At 41.9% G+C, this 19,614-nt stretch overlaps 1 long non-coding RNA gene across 1 annotated transcript; it reads left to right on the forward strand.

Moving 5' to 3' along the window:
* Positions 1-120: 120 nt before the first annotated feature.
* Positions 121-15,884, forward strand: LOC113925780. The gene is made up of 3 exons (XR_003521053.2): positions 121-481; positions 11,039-11,175; positions 14,241-15,884. It is a non-coding gene; the product is annotated as an uncharacterized LOC113925780 (long non-coding RNA).
* The last annotated feature ends 3,730 nt before the right edge of the window (positions 15,885-19,614 follow it).

Raw genomic sequence — 19,614 nt, forward strand, 5'->3', positions numbered from 1 at the left:
CATTTCCCGCGCCGCGGCGGGCTCGGCCGTCCGGGACACCGCGCCCGGCTCCATGCAGCTGGGCCGCGCGGCCGGAGACGGCGGCCGCCTCCGGGGCTCGGGTCGGGGGCCGGGCGGCAGCGGGCCGGGCGCGGCGGCGGACGGAGGGTCGGCGGAGGAGCCCCGGGGCGGCGGCCGCTGCACCCGCTGCCTGTCGTCTGCGAGGTGTCCGGCCGCCCGCCCGGGGCCCCTTTTGCAGGCTCGGTGCCCGGAGTGCGCCGGCGCCGCCTGCCCGGTCTTGGCACCGCCCGCGCGGCCCCGGCAGCGAGGGCCAGGCTCCAGATCCCCGACCTCCGTGAGCACTGACTCCATACGTCCGCTATTTGGACTCCATGTCTTCTGCATATTTATGGTCGCCCGTCACATTCCCTCGCCGCTGGGTTTCCGTTGACAGTTTCCAAAACACTCGGGCAAGGAGGAGCTCGGGGATGCTGCCCTGCAGGTGGGGGCGCGGAGGGGAAGCCCGAGGAGCAGGGTGCCTTGTGCATTTCATGCTCCCGCGGGCGTATTAGCCTGTTTTTCGGGATTGGGGTTGGGATACGGCTCTTGGCCGCCGCGGTGCCGGTGCTCCATCACCTGGGCGGCCGCTTTACTTGGCCCGTCCTTTGCTGCTCTGGCGAGTAATTGCGCGCGGAGCGCGGTGTCGAGACCACCCGCCGCAGGAAAGGTGCAAGTGAAGATGCTCCAGTGAAGGGGCCGGGGGACTTTGCTACCTGCTTCCCACGTGGTTGTTCCGTGCTTTATTTAGGGTGACCGTGGCAGGTCTGTTTGCCAACTTCAAGAACCGACCTGTGCAAAAGGGAAATTGTAATCCTTCCCCTAACGTTAAGCTCCCCGGAATTTTCCCTAGACCTAAACCTGTAAGCCAGATATAAACGGGTATGAATAGAGCAAAATTGAGCTCCTGTTGATTCATCAGAGAACCCTGAGGGTTCTGTTGTTACTAATGAGTGCTTAAATTTGCAGACCCAGCAAATTTAACAGTGGGCTGTTTGGGGGCAGCATGCCGAAAGCGGCCACCCGCCAGTCTGACAGCAGGGTAAGAGCCCAGATGAGCGACCAAGATGGACTGAAAGGGCCCCAGAGGTGGCACCTGACCCTCACCCACCCTGGAAAAGGAGGAACCAATCTTTGGAAGATCCTTACTCTCCTTCATTAAACAACGGTTCACAGGAATACAATTCCAAACGTTCCTGTGACCGTCCTCCATGAAATTCTGTTGTGTTATACTTAGTCAAAACCGAGCCTTAATCAATCAAAAACAAATGTTTCTGGACAAGTCTTCAGAATTATTTTGAAGATGAAAAAATACTGAAAATTTTATGACCTTTAAGATTCCTTATAGCTCAGATTCTATTATCCTCTGATCTTTTATCGTATAATACCATCCCATTCCATTGTTTACTGATTTCAAGAAGGAAGTAGACGTTTATTGCTTGTTTATGTCAGTTCTCATTTACTGCCTCACCGTATTTATTGGCTTACTGCCCCTGCGTTTAACTCAACAGGAGCTGGAAGGGAAGGAATCTGAAATTCTGTTTCCTAAGGCAGCCAGTTGTAGGAATGGATTTCTCTCATTTTTCTGTATCAGGCCCAAGGAAAGTCAGTGTCCAAGCCTGCCTGTCCTTTTTAAATAGCAAAGAGGAAAGGAGCAGCTGTGTACAGTCTAGATATGAAGGTGTCACGCGCTGAGGAGCACAATGAAGATGGGAAAACTAAGGGATGTGTGGCTTCTCATCAGTTGGGTCTTTTCCCTGGAGCTGTATTATTTGATCTAATACTTTGTGAAACGGCACAGTTTCAAACCCATTATGAAATCAACATACTAAAAAACATTTTGAAAACAATATAAAAAATCTTTTTCATTTAACACTGTCCTTCCCTTGTATAGGTTTTGATGATTAGATAATCAAATATCTCACTGTAATACAAAAATTTATTTTCTTTGGGTTAATTCAACCTTGTGCAACTTAATTAAGAATCCAGGAAAGGGTATTCTAAATCTTCAAAATACTAATTTACAAATAATCTCATGTAAGAAAATCGTTACACAGCACAGAAGAACGAATTCTCCAAGGAAAATAAATAGCAGTTGAGATATCATAATGTTTTTTATATCAGTTGTAAAAAGATAATAGGCCTAGATTTATAATGCCGCCTTTAGAAAACAATAGGGATTTTTTAAAAACATGACAAATCTCACCATTAAAGAGACATCAGATTACATTCTGAGTTAAAGTACAAGGGTAAAACAGGATTTGGATGACAATGAGGTACAGTAATTTAAACCTTTTAGCAAGCCGTGAGCTGGTGTGCTGTTCACATGTCACTGTCCCAGCTGCTGGTCAAAGAAATAGCTTTACTCATGAGAAGTACTTTCAGTGGAGGAAAGGGAAGAGCAAGAACAAGAAGTTGGGGAGAATCTTACATGTAAAAAAGGGAAAAATTCAGTAAGCTAAGAAACCTTTCTTAGGAAAGGAATTTATACATTCAAAGTTACATTTTAATATACATGCATAATTGATATAAATTTAAGAGCTTGTAAAATTGCTGCACATATTTTTAATTGTGTATTCTTGTACCTTCTGGTTGTAATATCTATCATGTGACTATTGTGTTTTGAAGATAGCCAAGCACAAAATACCATTTTTAAAAAAGAATGGAAATTTGGTGAGTAGTATGCACAATTTTATTCTATTCTTTAAAGATTTATTTAGGAGAAGAGGGAGGGTCAGAAGGAGAGGAAGGCAGAAACTCAAGCAGAATCCCCGCAGAGTGTAGAGATGGAAGGGGGCATGGGGAGTGTGGGCTCATTCCCACAACCCATGAAATCATGACCTGAGCGGAGCCCGAGTCAGAGGCTCAACCAACTGAGCCACCCAGGTGCCCCAGTATACACAATTTAAAAAAGTAAATTGCATAACTCCATATTTTAGTAATTAAAGACAGTAATTTTGATTCTGTGACTAAACAAAATAAATTGAACCCATTGTGCATGAGCCATGGATTCAACTCCAGAAAACTATCTCGTGAAGTCTATAAACTGATTCTCAGTGCCTTTCATTGGTAAATGGGGCAATACCTACCTACTCTATAGTAGAAGCCAATAAATAAATAAATTTCCCCTTTTCTTTCTCCTTAATGATAACTTTGAATGTTTCCTTTCATTTAAACTTAGTAGGTTTTATTTTTCAACCATAAAGCATTTTAGCTCAATAGAACATTATATATATGCCTATAAACATGTTTGAAATTAGTTCTATATACTTTTCCTGAGTACCAAAAAATCAAGTATTTTGATGACTTGCAAGGATCCTGAATCAAGAAAAGGCCTATACTCTCTCTGACTCTCCAGTTAAAGAGTCTTTTGACCTAAGATAACACATATGACCTCTCTAGGCTTCATTTTCCCCCTTATAGCATATTGGACTAGATTACCCTGATGGCCTCTTCCAAAATGTTGGGATAACATCCTTGCAAACCCTTTTGCAGATTCTCGGACTCTTGGGTTAAAAATAGCTCAATATGCCTATATTATGAAGATTTATAGAAAAGTATGAAATCCTTAATTACAGAATGACTTTGTCATTTGGGCTAAAATCTGAACGGAGGGAATGAAAATGTGGTAACTTTACTGATAACACATCAAAGACGTGTAAGTCTTTACCTTGTTTATGATCCATGCATTAGTTTTGCATCCCTTTACGAGAACCCGTAGTGTTTGACCTTTCCAGTACTCAAGACAGGTCTCAGGATAGAAACCCACTTTAAACAAGTTTCCCATATTGTACCTATGCATACCTCAGTCTAAGAACACTGCTTTAAGGTGGCATTTAACAGCAACTGAGATGGTATTTGAGATGATTACTGTCATACAGTTAACTTTGGTAGTATAGATTCAACCACTGGACAGATAACAGTTTAATTTTGTCTTTCTCAGTTGAAAACTTATTTCAGTAGTACATGACTTTTTTAAAACCATAAATGTCACGTGTCAAATTTGCAAAATGTCTTGTTGAATTTAATTCATTATTTTGTCTTCAGAGAGAAGAGTAAGAGTTGATGTTTTTTAAAAATCAGAACAGCTTTGCAACTGATGTTCTAAAGAAATAAAATAGAGTGTTGGGCCCAGAGCAAGGCTTGCAGCAAATTTATGTGAGTTTATTAAATCTCTGAGTTTGAGTACTAATATTTCCTATCTTCGGCAGTCACTTTTGGACTGCTACTCATTAAGTTTTATCCTGTCTGGGCTTTATTCCATGCGTTTCTAAAGGGCACCAGTGCAGTTTGTTTCTGGAAGATGTAGCACAAATTGAATAATGTACCTTTGATTCTAATGTACCTGTTACAAGATACCTAAAACAGTCATAAGCAAAACCTTATTTCTAAAAAATTTTATGTGGCAGGAGAATATAGGGCTGAAACCACTTGAAATAGACCCTATTGAAAAGTGTATTTTGTTAAGAGGTATGTTTTATAAAAAATATTCTGAAGACCTAAACGTAGGTTATATTTATGTAATAAAAGTGTATGAACACAAATCCATACTATCTTGGCTAATAGGACCTTTTATTCATGATCAGATAAAAGGTTTAGATTTTAAATTTCTGGAAAATTCTAAAGGACTGATGAAAGGGACCATGGTGATGACTTAGCAAGCTTTCCATTCCAGATTTCTCTCTTTGAAGAGAAAGCATTGTTCCTTTTGACATTATACCCATAAAAAAGTAGACATGTCGTGTTTAGAATGGTTTTAATCATTTAGTCACCTAATTGACAAGAATCTATTTGCAGAGTGAACTCAGACTTTCCAGAAAATTTTTTGATAACTGTTAAAATCCTTTTTTATAATTCTGGCTAGCAAAGCCTTTATTTTTATAATTCACCCAGTAAAGGTGATTTTATTTAACAGTGAGTTCATGTTGGATTTTGCCTTTTAGAATTTTTATTGTCCTGTGTTCATTGTTCCCTGGTGGTGAGTTATTTATTGCTTCTTTTGGCCACTTATCAAATAGTTGTTGGTAATCAGAAGATTTTACAAGATATTTAGGATACATTTTTACTTTTTTTTAGTGTTTCTCGTTGAATTCTCATGGATCAAGATAAGAGTAATTTTTTCTCATTACTTGCATGTCTGATAAGTTCTTTTGGGCTGTGATCATTCACTCCTGCTCTTGCAATTTGCTTTTGTTCTGCTCATTCATCAGGGTTTCCATCCTAACATTTTTTTCTATTCCTTTCTCCTGTTTCTAAGTAGTTAAAAGTAAATGGACTCTCTGGGTCTCATAAACATCTATTTTTTTTTTTTAAGATTGATTGATTTGAGAGAGAGAGAGAGGGAGGGAGGGAGGGAGGGAGCACAAGCAGGGGTAGAGGCAAAGGGAGAGGGAGAAACAGACTCCCCTCTGAGCAGGGTGCCTGATGTGGGACTCAATCCCAGGATCCTGGAATCATGACCTGAGCCAAAGGCAGATGCTAACTGACTGAGCCACCCAGACACCATTAAACATCTATTTTTTAAATTTTATCTCTTCTTATGCAAACCTAAATATTTCTCTCTGTTTCATCTTTGTTACCAAAATGTTTTACAAATGCATAATAGATTTTCAGATTCTCAAAATTATCCTTCCTTAAAGGTTTCTGCTTTCCAGGTTTTAGAAATGTGTTTATCTGAGTTCAAGGCCTTGGGTTTTCAGATTGTTCTTTTACATGCATCTACTATAACCTTTTCAGTATTCTAAGTTTATGTTTATATGCAAAATCCTGTTGTTTCTGACATTTTCTAATTTAGTGTCAATTTCAAATAATGAACACTTTTTACCTCTTACCTTCCATATGGATGCTCTAACTTAGGTGTGCAGTTTTGTGAAGAAGACCAGTAATGTGGCTAATTTTTGAAAATAGCAATAAAAAGAAAACATATTGTGGCTTTAGCAAACATTATTTTCTTGGGACAGTTCTGTCCTCCTAATTATGCTTGGTCTAAGCTGGTACTAACATTAATTCACATTCCCCTGAGCAGATATATGCTGCAGTTAAAAATCTGACATGTATAATTCATAAATAAATATTTGATTGCTAAGAAAAGTGAGGCCAAATCAGGCACTGATCATTATTTATCATCTCTTTATTTTCACTCTGATCTTTCATCCATATACCTCAATATGTCATAACACCAATTGTATAAATAAAAATTCTTTTCTAGTGCTGCGAACTATTTTTAAATATTCAATTTTATTGTTCATTATTCTGAAACTTATGATCTGACATGGTTAGATATTCTTTTTCTAAACAATATTAAGTTTCATGCAATTTGTTTTTTGTTTTTACAAGTTTTATATGATTTTGTTTTTACAAGTTTTATATGCTCTTTCACAGTTTCTAGTTTATCTTAACGTAGACCGTAAGATCAATCTCGTATTAAATAATTAAAGGTACAAAAATAAATTGATGTCATTGACTTTGGGTAACTTAATGTCCACTCTAAATCTTCTGCTACTTGTTTACTTCTACCATTTTAATCATGTTTTACAGAGGAAGCCTAATTGGTGTGATATGGTCTCTTCACTGGTGTTTTATAGACAGTGTTCTGTTTTATGGAGAGTGTAAATGGGTTCTCTCTTGAAAGCTAATAATTTTCTTTGTATTAAGAGTATATATTTTTTAAATAAGGATTTTTCTTCTGAGTCTGTAATTTTTTAAACCAAATACTCAGATAGGCAGTGTCTGTTAATCCTTCAGGGACCCATAGAAGCACACAGGTGGATTCACCCATGCAAACATTTGTTTCTAGCTAACGGATGGTTTTCTCAAAATAATCTGTTTTTGTGTGTCTGCATCAAAGTAGGTAAAATTTTCATCTGGGCCTAGATCCTAGAATTTAGTCTCAACTGATGGCACTGGACTAGCAAAGGTCTTCAGTAGAAAGACAGCAGAGTAAAACAGAGAAAGCTGTAAATTTGGAGTCCAGAGACCTGAGTTAGGATTCCAAGCTGCTGCTTACTAGTGTGAAATCTGAGATGAGACCCAGGTCTTAGTTTCTTGATCCATATAGCAGACTATCCATATAGCTAGATTGTCTCAAAGTTTCCTTTAACTTCTAAGATGATGAGATTTTAGGTACCTCATTATTTTAGGCTAAAGTTAAATGTGGACTTGGCTTAAGTTTGTAATATTTTTCTTCGGATGAACTCCAGCACCCTGTTCTAAATTGCAGTGTTTACCCTAAGTTGCCTACCTTTCACCGGCATACTTTATTAGTGCTTATTCAACAAATATTTGTTGAATGTTTTTTTATGGGCCAGGTACTATGCAAAGCCCTAGGGTAGCAAAGATAAATGAAGTGTGTTTCCCGTCCACAAGTAACAATATTGCAGTGTGGTAAGGACCACAGTAGACAAACGAATGAGGTGCCATGGTAGTTCAAAGAAGAGATTGGATAAATCTGCTTTGGGGAGAACCAGGATGGTTTAGAAAGAAGTGGAATTGACTGGGTCTTGGAAGATGTGTTTGCCAGGTGGGAAATGGGGCTGACGGAGGTAGCAAAAGGGTCTCACAGACAGATGGAGTAGCATATACAGAGTGAAGAGGTAGGAGGATCCATAATGTTTGAGTGGAACTTCCAGACGGATTCAGTTTCCTAACCAATGTATTCTTCACATATATATCACATTTCACCTCAAAATTCCAGATTAAGTCATTTCAGTGTATTGAAGGGATGAAATGAGATGATGACTTGGAAGCTGCTTCGCATAAACTTTAAAGGGTAGATTGTGTGAATAATTATAAATATCAGAAAGTGCACCATTTATTAAATCTTCTGTCTGAGTCTCATCCCTCTCCCCCCACAATTATGGGGTGGGGTAAGAACTGTATGTCAACTTGGAATCAGACTGTTTTGAGCCATTTAATTTAGACACTTATTATTTTAATGTAAGCGCTTTTACTTTGGCAGGCAGCATACAATTTTAATTAGCACTTGGAACACAGCAAAATAGGTTGATGAGGTACAAGACATGGAGAAATACGTTCATAATGGCCTGCCCTAGGACTCTGGCAGAGCCCAGGAGAGACGCTTGCAGCATCATGCTCAACGCTTCTGAGAAATCATCCCACTGGCACTTAAACTCTCATACATTTAATCACTTTAGTGTTTTAAAATGTTGAAATATTGGCATTAGCAGCTTTGTCATCTATACTACACGCAGAGAGAATATTAATTTCTTAAGCTTATTTGATACAGCAACTGATGTATAAGAAACTGAACTCATTTTCTACATCTGCCCAGAACTCACTTCCCAGCTTTGCCAGTCAAGCTCTGACTCCTCCTTTAAACCCTAGTCCTAATACCGGCTCACGGTCTGCCCTACCCCCCTCCTTTCACCCATGGCCATTCTCTTTTTCTTTATATACCCATAGTCCGACGCTCTGTTCCAATGAGTTTTTAATACATTATTCTCCCCTGTTGACTCTCAATGCCGTATTTGTAGGAACTGTGTCCCCCATCTGCATTTTGGTTGCATACGATTGAGAAGCACTGCATTGTGGAATAAAAAGAACATGCACTTTTTAGTTAAACTCATGGGTTAAGTCTTGACTGCTTCTTACTTGCTATAGGAACTTGGACAAATTATTTAACTTATTTGAGCTTCTTTAAATAAGGATAGAAATGCCTGCTGTGCAGGATTGTTGTGCAGATTAAATAAGATCCATCCATCAGTTTAGAAGATACATAGAGAGATCCTATTACATGTCAGCCACTGTACTTGGTACTAAGAATATAATGATGAATAAGGCGTGATCCTGCCCTGAGAACTTTATAATTTAGGGGAAGAGACAGACGAGAAAACAATTGCAATTTAATTCTTGAAGGGTGAATAGAAATTCATTAGCACAGGAATTCTAGGGCTTGGGGTGAAGGTAGCAGGATCTGGGGTGGAAGGAAAAGCATATGTGTTGCCTTTGAGCCAGAGAGAGGCTGGCAAGTCAAGACACAGAGAGAGGCTTAATATAGTAGCAGCTGTGGGGTTGAGGCTGGAGATGTATATACCACGAGGAGCCTTGCAAGCCAGGCACGGGGCGGAGGGAACCTATAAAGAACATGTGATCAGATTTGCCTTTCTGAAAGACCTCCTTCCTAGGCAGCGTGTGGAGTGGTTTGAGATAGTCAAGGCAATCAGTATGACCGGTTAAGAGGCTGTTGACTAGCCGTGATGATGGCCTCCACAGCAGGAATTAGAGTGGGGATGGGGAGATAGAATATACCAAGAGATCTTTAGGAGCCAGAAAAGGCAGGTTGTGGTCAGATGTGTTAGGAGAAAGGTGGTAAGAGAGGGAGAGGAGTCAGGGAGAGGAAACAAGAGGAGGGGTGTGGGGTGTATGAGGAAGGAAAAGTGAGTCCAGTTTGGAAACTAGGGTTTGAAGGACCCGTGGGTAGGGTGGGACATTTTGACTTCATCATTTTGGGCTCCTATATATTTTTGACCCTCTCGGTTTTTTATTCTAGAACATAAACATTTCTGTTAGGATGATATCAACACTGATGAATTTTGTGGCAAAGATTTATTCCAGGATGAATTCTATAAGGCATTTTAATTCCTTGGTCCGTGTTCAATGTAGCATATTTAAACTGTTTCCAGTTGTTGCCACTTAGATTTTTATTTTACTAACATTATTTCCATCAGGATAAAATCTTTCTTGTGCACAATTTACAAGGAAGTTTATTGATTTTCCAACTTCTTTTTCATGATCTTTGTGAAATTTGTACAGATTATAGCTTTTCCATGGTGAGTCGTCTTTTATCTCTATTATTTTTACCATGTCAGATTTTACACATGTAAGCTTTTATCAAATCTTTTAAATTTTTCATTAATTTGTGAGCAATAAAATTTTTACCATTTGCTGGTTTTGCTCTTGTCAGCTATAGTTTACATTTCTTTTTATCAAGCCTAAAATTTTCCTGAAGTAAATTTTGCAGTTTTTTAAGTTTACCAATGATATGTGATTCTCAAGTCACTTTTTCATCTATAACAAATTTTACTCTGTATCACTTTGGCCCTTGTCAGTTTCATTTCGGTCCTTAAGACTGAGTTGCCTCAAAATGACAGAATCAAAATGGCACACTTCAGCCCATGGACAGCCAAGGGGAGATGTCTAGGAAGTGGGATATACCCATACAGCTTTGGTGATGTGGAGAGAAATCAGGGATCAAATATAAATTTGACAGTCATTTTCATCTGGGTGTTGAGGCCAAGGGAATAGGTGACATCTCACAAGAGGGGTGTAGAGCATGAGAGAGACGAGCACTCAGGAAAACTTGGAGGAGCACTAACATTTGGGAAAGAAATGGCCAGAGGGGGAGTCCATGAAGGAGAGGAAGGAGGTAGGAAGAAGCTCGCAGGAGGCATCATCATGGAAGTCAAGTCAAGGAACGGGAGTCGATGATGGATGCTGCAGAGGGTACGTGGGATACATCCTGAAACATGTCCTTTGGATTTAGCATCAATGACATCATCACTGTCCTCAGTGAGAGCTACCTCATGAGTGGAGAAAAAAATACCCAGCTGGATGTACTCACAGAGGAGTGAGAAGGAGATGAAGAAGTGGAGACAATTGTAAGCCAACATTGGCTGTAGGAAGGGAAGTTTGTTTGCTTATTCATTGAACGGTTTATTTATTTCCTTTTAATAGAAGAGAGCTTTGAGCATGGTTAAGCACTGATTGTTGAAGGAAGAGGGTGAACATACATGAGAATGGGAATGGGATCCCCAAAGAGCACGGTAGGCCTGTCATGCTTTCTGGGGGTAGGATCTGACATCAGGCTTGCTGCCTAAAGCTCCATATCCAGTGAGTATCAGCAGCCATGTGCCCACAAGATGTAACCATCATAAATCAGCCCATCCAACTGGGCTTCTACTTTGGTGTCCTAATCAATCCTGATTCCCGACTGGACTCGGAGCTCTACCATAAACCATTTTAACTATTTGCTTATCACTTACAGCCCTCAGTCAAGAGGATCTTAAGCATTGTCCCTAAATCACCTGCCCTGACCCTTGAATACTATTACCTTCGAGAATGTCCTGCTGCCGCAAATTGCCCGTGACGTCAGAGATGCCGCGATATCCTTGCTCTGCAGTTGTGAGTTCGTTTTTTTTTTTTTTTTTTTTTTTTTTTTTTTAACCACATCTACTTAGATCTGTTGCTCACAGGGCAGATAAAATAGAAAATGACACTCTACAATGACCCCACCTATTCCCTGCTCCTTCCATTTGTCTGCACGTGTTATGGCAAAACTTGGGTTACCTCCCAGATAATGGGGCAGTAGCCAATGCACACACCATCTGTCCATCCATTGAGCTCCACCTAGCCGTTCATCCACCCCTTCGCTTCGCATTTGTGGGTCACTTAGTAGCACCAGGAGCTGTGGTAAGCGGTGAGGTTACAATAGGAGGAAACAGTGCTCTCAGAGCTCACCATCTAGCAGGTGAGTTAGTCGTTGTTGCAATACTGTGTGAAAGACGGGCAAGGTAAAGAACCAGTTCGTCTAGGTAAGCAGGGACTGGTAGAGTGCCTTTTTTTTTTTTTTTTTGTAGAATCTATAGCAATCTCATGAGGTCAATTTGACATATGAAATGTGTGCTTCTTATCCCAATGCAGTTGTTTCACCTGCCAATTCATAGAGCTCCAAAGGTTACCTTTGTTTCTGAGGATGGATATGTTCCAAGCCTGTGATTACCATAAAGAAAACTCATCTCCTTACATAGCAACCAAGATCAGTTCCTGAATTTACAGGATATTAAAGAAATAGCATTCTCTTGGAATCTTTTTCTGGGTTTAGCTAGTATCTCCTTCTACCCTGTCCCCATTCTCCTGTGCTGAGCCCCCTTATTTTTGTTGTTTGCCTTCAGGACAAAGGGCAGGACAATTTTGTTAGCCGTTGTTGAGTCATGTATATTTGTCTGATCGCCATGGAATTTACTTCTGGGCACATGAATTAAATAAAGGTGGACTGAGCGGTCATGGTCTGCATCCCTCCCTGACAGGTTCTCCACACTTCTCACTTGGCTTGCTTTGCTGTTTCCTGACCCCACTGACAGGCTGCTGCCTCTGGGTCCCAGCACTGGCACCCTGCGTGGGGATGGGACACCGAAGCAGGACAGCCAGGGGCTGGGGGAGCCCTGGGGACACCAGAGATACCCTGCTTTTGTTTCTGTGCACCAAGCTGCTATTCCTGTGGGGGTCTAAGCATGTCTACTTAGGTGGAGAAAGCATCAGAGGTATTGGGCATACATCTCATCCCCCAAAGTGACGTGTGAAATAAACGCTACAGTAAAATGATCTATAAACCAATATAATACTAAATTTATATCACATTATGGCAGAGAGTTGGAAAAAGAAAAGGGGAGGACACCCTCACTCCCTCCCCACCCTCCCACCCCCGCACTCATGCTCTCTTTCTTTCTCTGATGTGTGTCTTAGTTCCTGGATCTTGTCCCTGCCAAAGAATATGTAGGGGTCCATTTAATCTTTGTTCACTGTCCCTCAAGGTCCCTCTGCACAGCCCTTTACCTATAGCGGGTCTCGCTCTGTTTCCCTGTCTTGCCCAGAGCACAGGACTCAGGCTGGGCTGCCCCTGTCCCCGCTCCTGCCCAGAGGGTCCCAGCCATATCACCATTCCTGGCACAAGGCTTCCCCTCCCTGCCTGGAATGATAGGAGGATCTTCTCGTTCTCAGGACCCCAGATGTCGTTTCCCCCCTTCTTCCTCAGCCTTTCCTAGGGGGGGGTGGGGTGGGGCCGTGACAGTTGGGCAGACAGGCTCTTATCTCCTACCCCTCCACATCCGCTCCCCAGTGAACACACAGCTGGAGTAAAGAGGGAGGAGCACACCCACAGCCGGAGGAGAAAGACGCCGTTCAGTGTGATAAAACAGCCCTGCCACACGAGCAAAACTGCTCAATAGCCTCCTCTAAATACTTAGGAAAAATATTTTTAACTTAAAAAGTTATCTGTGAATGACAAAGATTTCAGGCAAGACCGAGGGAGAGATTTTGCGGACTGTGGAGCGGCGGGTTTGGGGAAGCAGTGTCTTGTCTACACTGGGGTTCCTCCCTTCCTGTCCTCTTGGCTCCTCCTCTTGGCTCATCCTGAGCCAGACCGGGTCTCTTTCTCTGTCCATTCCCCATCTTTTCCCTGCCACTGCCCTTCACTCCCATCTGACACCCACTGTGGGAAAGGCAGTTAGAGGCTTGACTAGGCACTCACAGGTTCCCCGACTTCGGAGTTTATTCAGAGGGCCAAACACCACAGTTTGACTCTCCCTGGGGATCGTTCTGTAAAATAGCTCCTTCTAATTTCTGCATGAAATATTTTCATTGCTTTTTTTTTTTTTTGCATTTAATTTTACGCTTCAAATACGTGTAACATTTATGGGATTCCAAAGTCACAGTTATATCGTTGTACACAGGGCACTCTAGTGTCCATCCTTGTGCCCTCCACCCTGTTTGCCTCAGCTGTCTACAGGGAATTAATTTTGTTTCTGGCTTATTCTTCCAGCGTTTCTTTTTGCAACTATAAGAATACATATATGAAAGGTGGTATATGACTTAGCAGTTTGTACCTTGCTTTTTGCACATAACAATTCATCTTTGTATCCGTAGATAGGTGCATCGGAAACTTCCTCATGTCTTCAAGGCTGAATATACAGAATCGTGGGAATGTATCATAGTTTATCATCTCTTATTGATAAACATTTGGATTGTTTCTAACCTGCTATTTTAAATAATGGCACAACGAATAGTTTTTTGTATGTGTCGCTGACTTTGTTTTAATAAAAACAAATAGGAGTGCAGGCAGGAGGGCAGGGGAGAGAGGGTAGAGGGAGAGATGAAGAGAGAGAGAGAGAGAGAGAGAGAGAGAGAGAGATGCTTGACAGTCCACTGACTGAGCCACCCAACTCCTTTTGGTTTTTCGTGAAGGCTTCATTACATAGGCGTAATTGATTAAACCATTGGCCATTGGTGACTGACTCAACCTTTAGCCCCTCTCCCCTCCCTGAAAGTCAGGGTTGGGGGTAGGACTAAAAGTCCCAACCCTCTAATCATATGGTTGGTTCCTCCCCCGCAACCAGCCCCCATCCTTAGGTACTTTCCAAAAGACACCTAACTCGCACATAAAAAGCACCTTCAATATCCTCATCACTTAGGAAATTCCAACGGTTTTAGGAACTCTGTGCCAGGAGCCAGGGCGAAGACCAGATACGCATTTCTTATGAAATCCCAATATTGCCCATCCACCGTGGACACTTCCTTGAGCAGACGCTTCAACAGAGCAGAGGACAGCGCAAGGGTGACGATGCCCAGTTGAGGACGATGGAGAGGATATCTTCTGTGGGAGGGAGGAAGGAGACTGGGAGCCCGTCACACGTTTCCCAGCGGGTTCACCAGGGATGTCTCCCAAGCTCTGTAAACGTAGCATACCTTCACTCCTGAAGCTGTGGCACCCTCTCTTACGAGTTCCATTCCCCTCTCCCTGGTTTGCTGACACTACAAACCTTGGTTATTTGTCCTTATCTCTTTGCTTTACCTATTTTCACCCTGCAGACGTTCTTTGTTTTGTCCCCCAGCCATCCCAGCTACTATTACCCTAGGAGAGTCCTTCCATGTGTCTCTCCTGGAAGATTTCAGCAGAGGGGGGCAGAAAGGCCTGCAGACTCTGGAGTCAGACTCCCCAGGTTTCCTTGGTTGCTCTATACTTACTAGCTTTGACCCCCTGACAACTGACTTAACCCCCTGCTCTTCTGTCTCCTCCTGTCACTTGAGATGCACAATAGCATTTGTGACCTTCAGTCATAGCGAGGATTAAGTGAAATCCAACGTGGAAAATGCTTGGAATGGTGCCTAGCATGTCACAAATACACAATAAACCCTAGAGACATTTCAAAAGCCTCCTAACTGGCTTCACTACCTTCTCATCTCTCTCTCTCTCTCAGTTTCTTTATTCCCCACATGCTGGGCAGATTGGTCTCTATAATACATCTGAACAAGGCACTTCCCCCCGGAACACTTTTCATGATGCTTTGGACCTCCTTAAGCTGGCTCCGGGCTATCTGCCCAGTGTCATCTCCTGCCACGTCTCTGCTGCACTCTGCTCTCCTGGTCCTCGCACCTTCGTCTGTGTTCCCATCTCTGTGCTTTGGGGGCTCTTGCCCTGGGATTTCCTTCTTTCTCCTTTCCTCCTTGGCAATCCACCTCCCATCCTTCCAGGCACAGGTTAGATGTCATATCCTCTGTGAAAACTTTCCTGAAACTCCCCCTCTTCATCACCAAGTCATTTTGGTGGTTTCATCTTCTGTAGTCCCATGGCAATTTGTATACATCCTTCCACCTTAACCCAGCACAATGTGAATGTGCACCCCACACCACTGTGCCCCATGGAGGGGGACGTCATCCCATCCTGCATATCTTGGTTTCCACAGGATTTCCTCATGACTTGATCCCTGTATACCTGTTAAAGAAAAAGAGACAATAGGCCCAAAATGGAGTTACTTGTGCTAAGGCCAATGTCAGCAAATCAAGGCTTAATACTTACCCTAATTGCAGTTTCAGATTCTCCCAGGAATGTGATCCTTATCTAGTCAACCTGGAATTACCTGATCAGCCTTAGTGAGGTGATCCGCATGCTAGACCCCTGCCCTTCCCCCAAAGGAAGCTTGCCCCAAATGGTCCAATCTATTAAAACTGTCTTTCCTACCCCCTTCTGCCTGTAAAATCTTCCATTTTGTACCCTTCCTTGGAGCTCCTTTTTACTTGTTGGATGGGATGCCGCATGATTCATGTATTGTTGAATAAAGCCAATTTGATCTTCAAATTTACTCAGTTGCATTTTTTTTCTTAACACACCTTCCCTCGTGACATCACACAATCCTGTTAGCAGCTCTTGTTATAGTCCCCTAAAAGAACTGAGGGAAGGGTTCTTTAGTTTATGGATGAAAGTGGTTGAGAGAGAAAATAAAAGAAATGAGTCTGGGGAAGGGCAGATTTTCAAGAGTTGAATTTTCTGGTTCCTGTGCTCTGTCTTCGCTTCAAGAACTTTCAGAAACATTTTAAATAATACAACTGTCAAACTCTGGGAGGTCCCTGCACCCGGGATCCGCTGTCCTTTTCCTTTAGTGCTCATTTCCTTCCCTGGGAGGCAGTGAAGAGAGGACAGAATAAAATCCTATAAAACCACGAAATATATATGTTATTGTATTATTGTCCTGTATAGAGAAGAGGACGACATGCCTTGCAGTTGTCCACTCTGATATCACTTGTTTTAACAACGTAGCACTGAATTCAAATCTAAGTCATTGCTCTTCTATGTTGGGTCATCATTCTCCTTCAGGAGAAAATCCACTAAACCCAACTATGTCAGGTTGGGCTCCCCAGAAGCAGAGTCGGAGACTGCAATTGCTCTGAATGTGATGTATTCACTCGCTGAAGGAGCGCCCTCAGGAGAGGGGACTGAGAAAAGAAAGCATGGCCTGGATATGGCCTCGTCAGGAACTAACTTGGGGCTGATTCCTTGGGGAGCTCTGGAGCCTGAATTGTACCACAGGGTTGGTCCCCTTTTGAGACAAGGGTTGTGGTTTTCTAAACCCTTGTGTCAGTGAGTCATTGTCCCCTGTCTTTTCTGAAGGAGGGATGGTAGAAGCTTAATCTCCTGGTTGAAGTAGTTCCCTTTTGGTTGAGCACCAGTAGCATCCATGATGCCAACAATCTTGGAGCAGAGGAGTGGGGACAGCGGACAGCTCAGAGGTTGTGCTGAGCACCAGAAACAACCTCACTGGGGTACCCTGGAGAGAGTGACACCAGGATGGGGAAAGTGTGTGCATGTCACGTCTGTCTATGTATGCCTGTGTCAGGGGAGGGTGGCTACAGAGTTTCCCAAGGTATATTGTTTTGGGTCGCAGACAGCGTTATTAGGATATTTAAGGAATTACGACATCAGAAGACACAAGGACTTAACAGAAGTGAAGCAGAAGAAACTTGTTTTTGATAATCCAGGGACTACTTAAAGGCCATACCTATTCTATGTTCGTATCTTGATCTAGCAGCAATTGACTGTGGTTGCATGTTATGCTTTCTACCTAATTTAATTATTTCACTTGGAACTTCCACCCTGGTTTTATAAAGTTTAACCTATATAAATGAGGCTATTCCGAAGATGAAGTTGGGAATTACTACAGGAAGCTCTGAACTGAGCTCTGCCTTCCCTGTGAGCTAGACAAAAATGGGGTGAGTGTTGGCCTAGAAAGTTCTTATTATTATTTGAAAAAGAAAAAAGAGAATTATAATGTGAAGAAAGACACAAAGCTTTAATAATCGCTCCCATTAATCTCAAGCTACATGGGCGGGACTCCTTGCATAACTGGGGTGGTGTACCTAGCTAGATGGCTCTAAACATGACTTCTTGGCCCTCCCAGAGGTTCTAGAGCTCCTTAAGGAAGTTTCTTTTAAGAATAGATGGCCCCAGGGGTGCCTGGGTGGCTCAGTCGTTAAGCGTCTGCCTTCAGCTCAGGTCATGATCCCAGGGTCCTGGGATCAAGCCCCTCATCGGGCTCCCTGCTCAGCGGGAAGCCTGCTTCTCCCTCTCCCACTCCCCCTGCTTGTGTTCCCTCTCTCGCTGTGTCTCTCTCTGTCAAGTAAATAAATAAAATCTTTAAAAAAAAAAAAAAAAAAGAATAGATGGCCCCAGAAAGCTGGAGGACTTGAAGATGTACATATGGCCAGCTTTGTATTTTTATGTATTTAAGGATTTTGAAAAGACCATAGCTTGTTAATTGACTAGATATCTGTGGGTCCTACAGATATTTTTACTGCCATCAGAGGGTCCAGTATTTTGTTCTTAAAGTATTCTCCTATCTGGTCTTTAGTGGAAATTCCTATCTCTGCAGTCATCATTTCCTAGATGCGTGAGTAAGATCTTCCAAAAGTAGGGTTACATATGGTGAAAGGGCTTGTATGGGCCAAGCTTGGACAATTTTCCCTCTAAAGAATCTTTAGGTCTTAAGAACTAGATATTATATTTTTATGTGCGCATGTGTGGTTGAGGTTTATAGATTCAGAAGCTGTTTCAACAGCTCCTTAAAATGGTCTCTGACAAATCTGTAATTATTAGCTTCTCTCCTTTTAGAAGTCTGGTGCAGAAGAAAGAATAAACAGTTAAATGAGAGGGTTCATTCATTTGTGTTCTGGTTAAAGTCAGAAGGCTCTAATCTTAGTGCTATCAACCCCAGGAAATGATCTAGACCGCCTATAAAACAGCAATAATATTATTATTTCTGATAATAATAGTATTATCAGAAAAGTAATTTTTTAAGCAGAGATATAAAGATTTAATATACATATGGTGTTCTTATATCTATAGTGAGTTAAACTTTATATAAATCCAATTATATATGTGGGATAGGGTGCCTGGTGTGGTGGAATTTTTTATTTAAAGGTGAACATTGAAAGTCATATTGGAGCTGCATCCTTCACACAAATATAAGAATTGAGGCATGTCTTGACTTTGGAAAATGATATACAATAAACTTAAAAAAAATTCTGTTGCAAGAGACTTCTCTGTTTACAGAGGTTTAGGAAGGGAATGGATATCTGTGCATAGGATCCTAAAAGCCTCCTGACAGGGAAGAAAGGAAGTCAACCACCCATTCAACCAAATGTTAAAATTAGGAAAACCTGCCACAGTGGACCGTGGTCATCCTGACCAAGGGGCAATGACAAAAGAGAGCACTGAGTTTCCCCAGAGGGAAATGCGTCACAAGAGAAAGTGGGGTCTGGCAATGATGTGAGCTCCCCACAGTAACCCCAAGGCAAGGGGAAGATCTCCATCTGGCATATCATGAAACTGAATTCAGAAGATCCACAGGTAGGAGCCAGCAAACCAATGATTTTGCATGCCATGACAAAGAGTATAACCATTCCATGCTGCACCAAGGGCCACCGAAGAGTTTTAAGCAAGGCAATGGCTGGGTTTTTGCAGTAGAGAGCTTGTTTCAGTGACTGATGTGGAGGTTATATTTAAGAAAAGCAAGAATAGAATCTGGGAGGCTGTTGACATGGTTCGAAGGAAAAGAATAGGGCCTGGATGAGCCAGTGATAAAAGGAAAAGGTTCAAGTAGAAGGAGGTAAAGCTGTCTTGACTTGGTAATTGATTGGCTCAGGGGGAGCAGTGCTTAATTTGTTTGTTATTTGTGCTCTTTATTACCATTAGAAAAAGCGGGGATTGGAATAAATGGCCAATTATTCCCTTCCTGATCATTTGTTTCAGTTGTTCATCTCTAAAAAGGAAATTATGAAGATGGGGCTTTGATTAGTTCCACTTATTTTTATAATGACTGGTTATCATTTCCAGTTTATTGAATGGAGTCATTGTTTTAATTTGCATAAGTGGCATTTGGATATGCAAAAATCCAATTACATTAAAAGCTAGATATCAATTGATGTAGGAGAACAATTATCTAGATATGGCCATGACATTAAAGGGAACAAATGTCTGACTCGAGAGTTTGCCAACATTTCCATTGAGTTAAT

This window comes from Zalophus californianus, chromosome 2 (genome assembly GCF_009762305.2).
Source record: "Zalophus californianus isolate mZalCal1 chromosome 2, mZalCal1.pri.v2, whole genome shotgun sequence".
Classification (NCBI taxonomy): Eukaryota; Metazoa; Chordata; class Mammalia; order Carnivora; family Otariidae; genus Zalophus; species Zalophus californianus.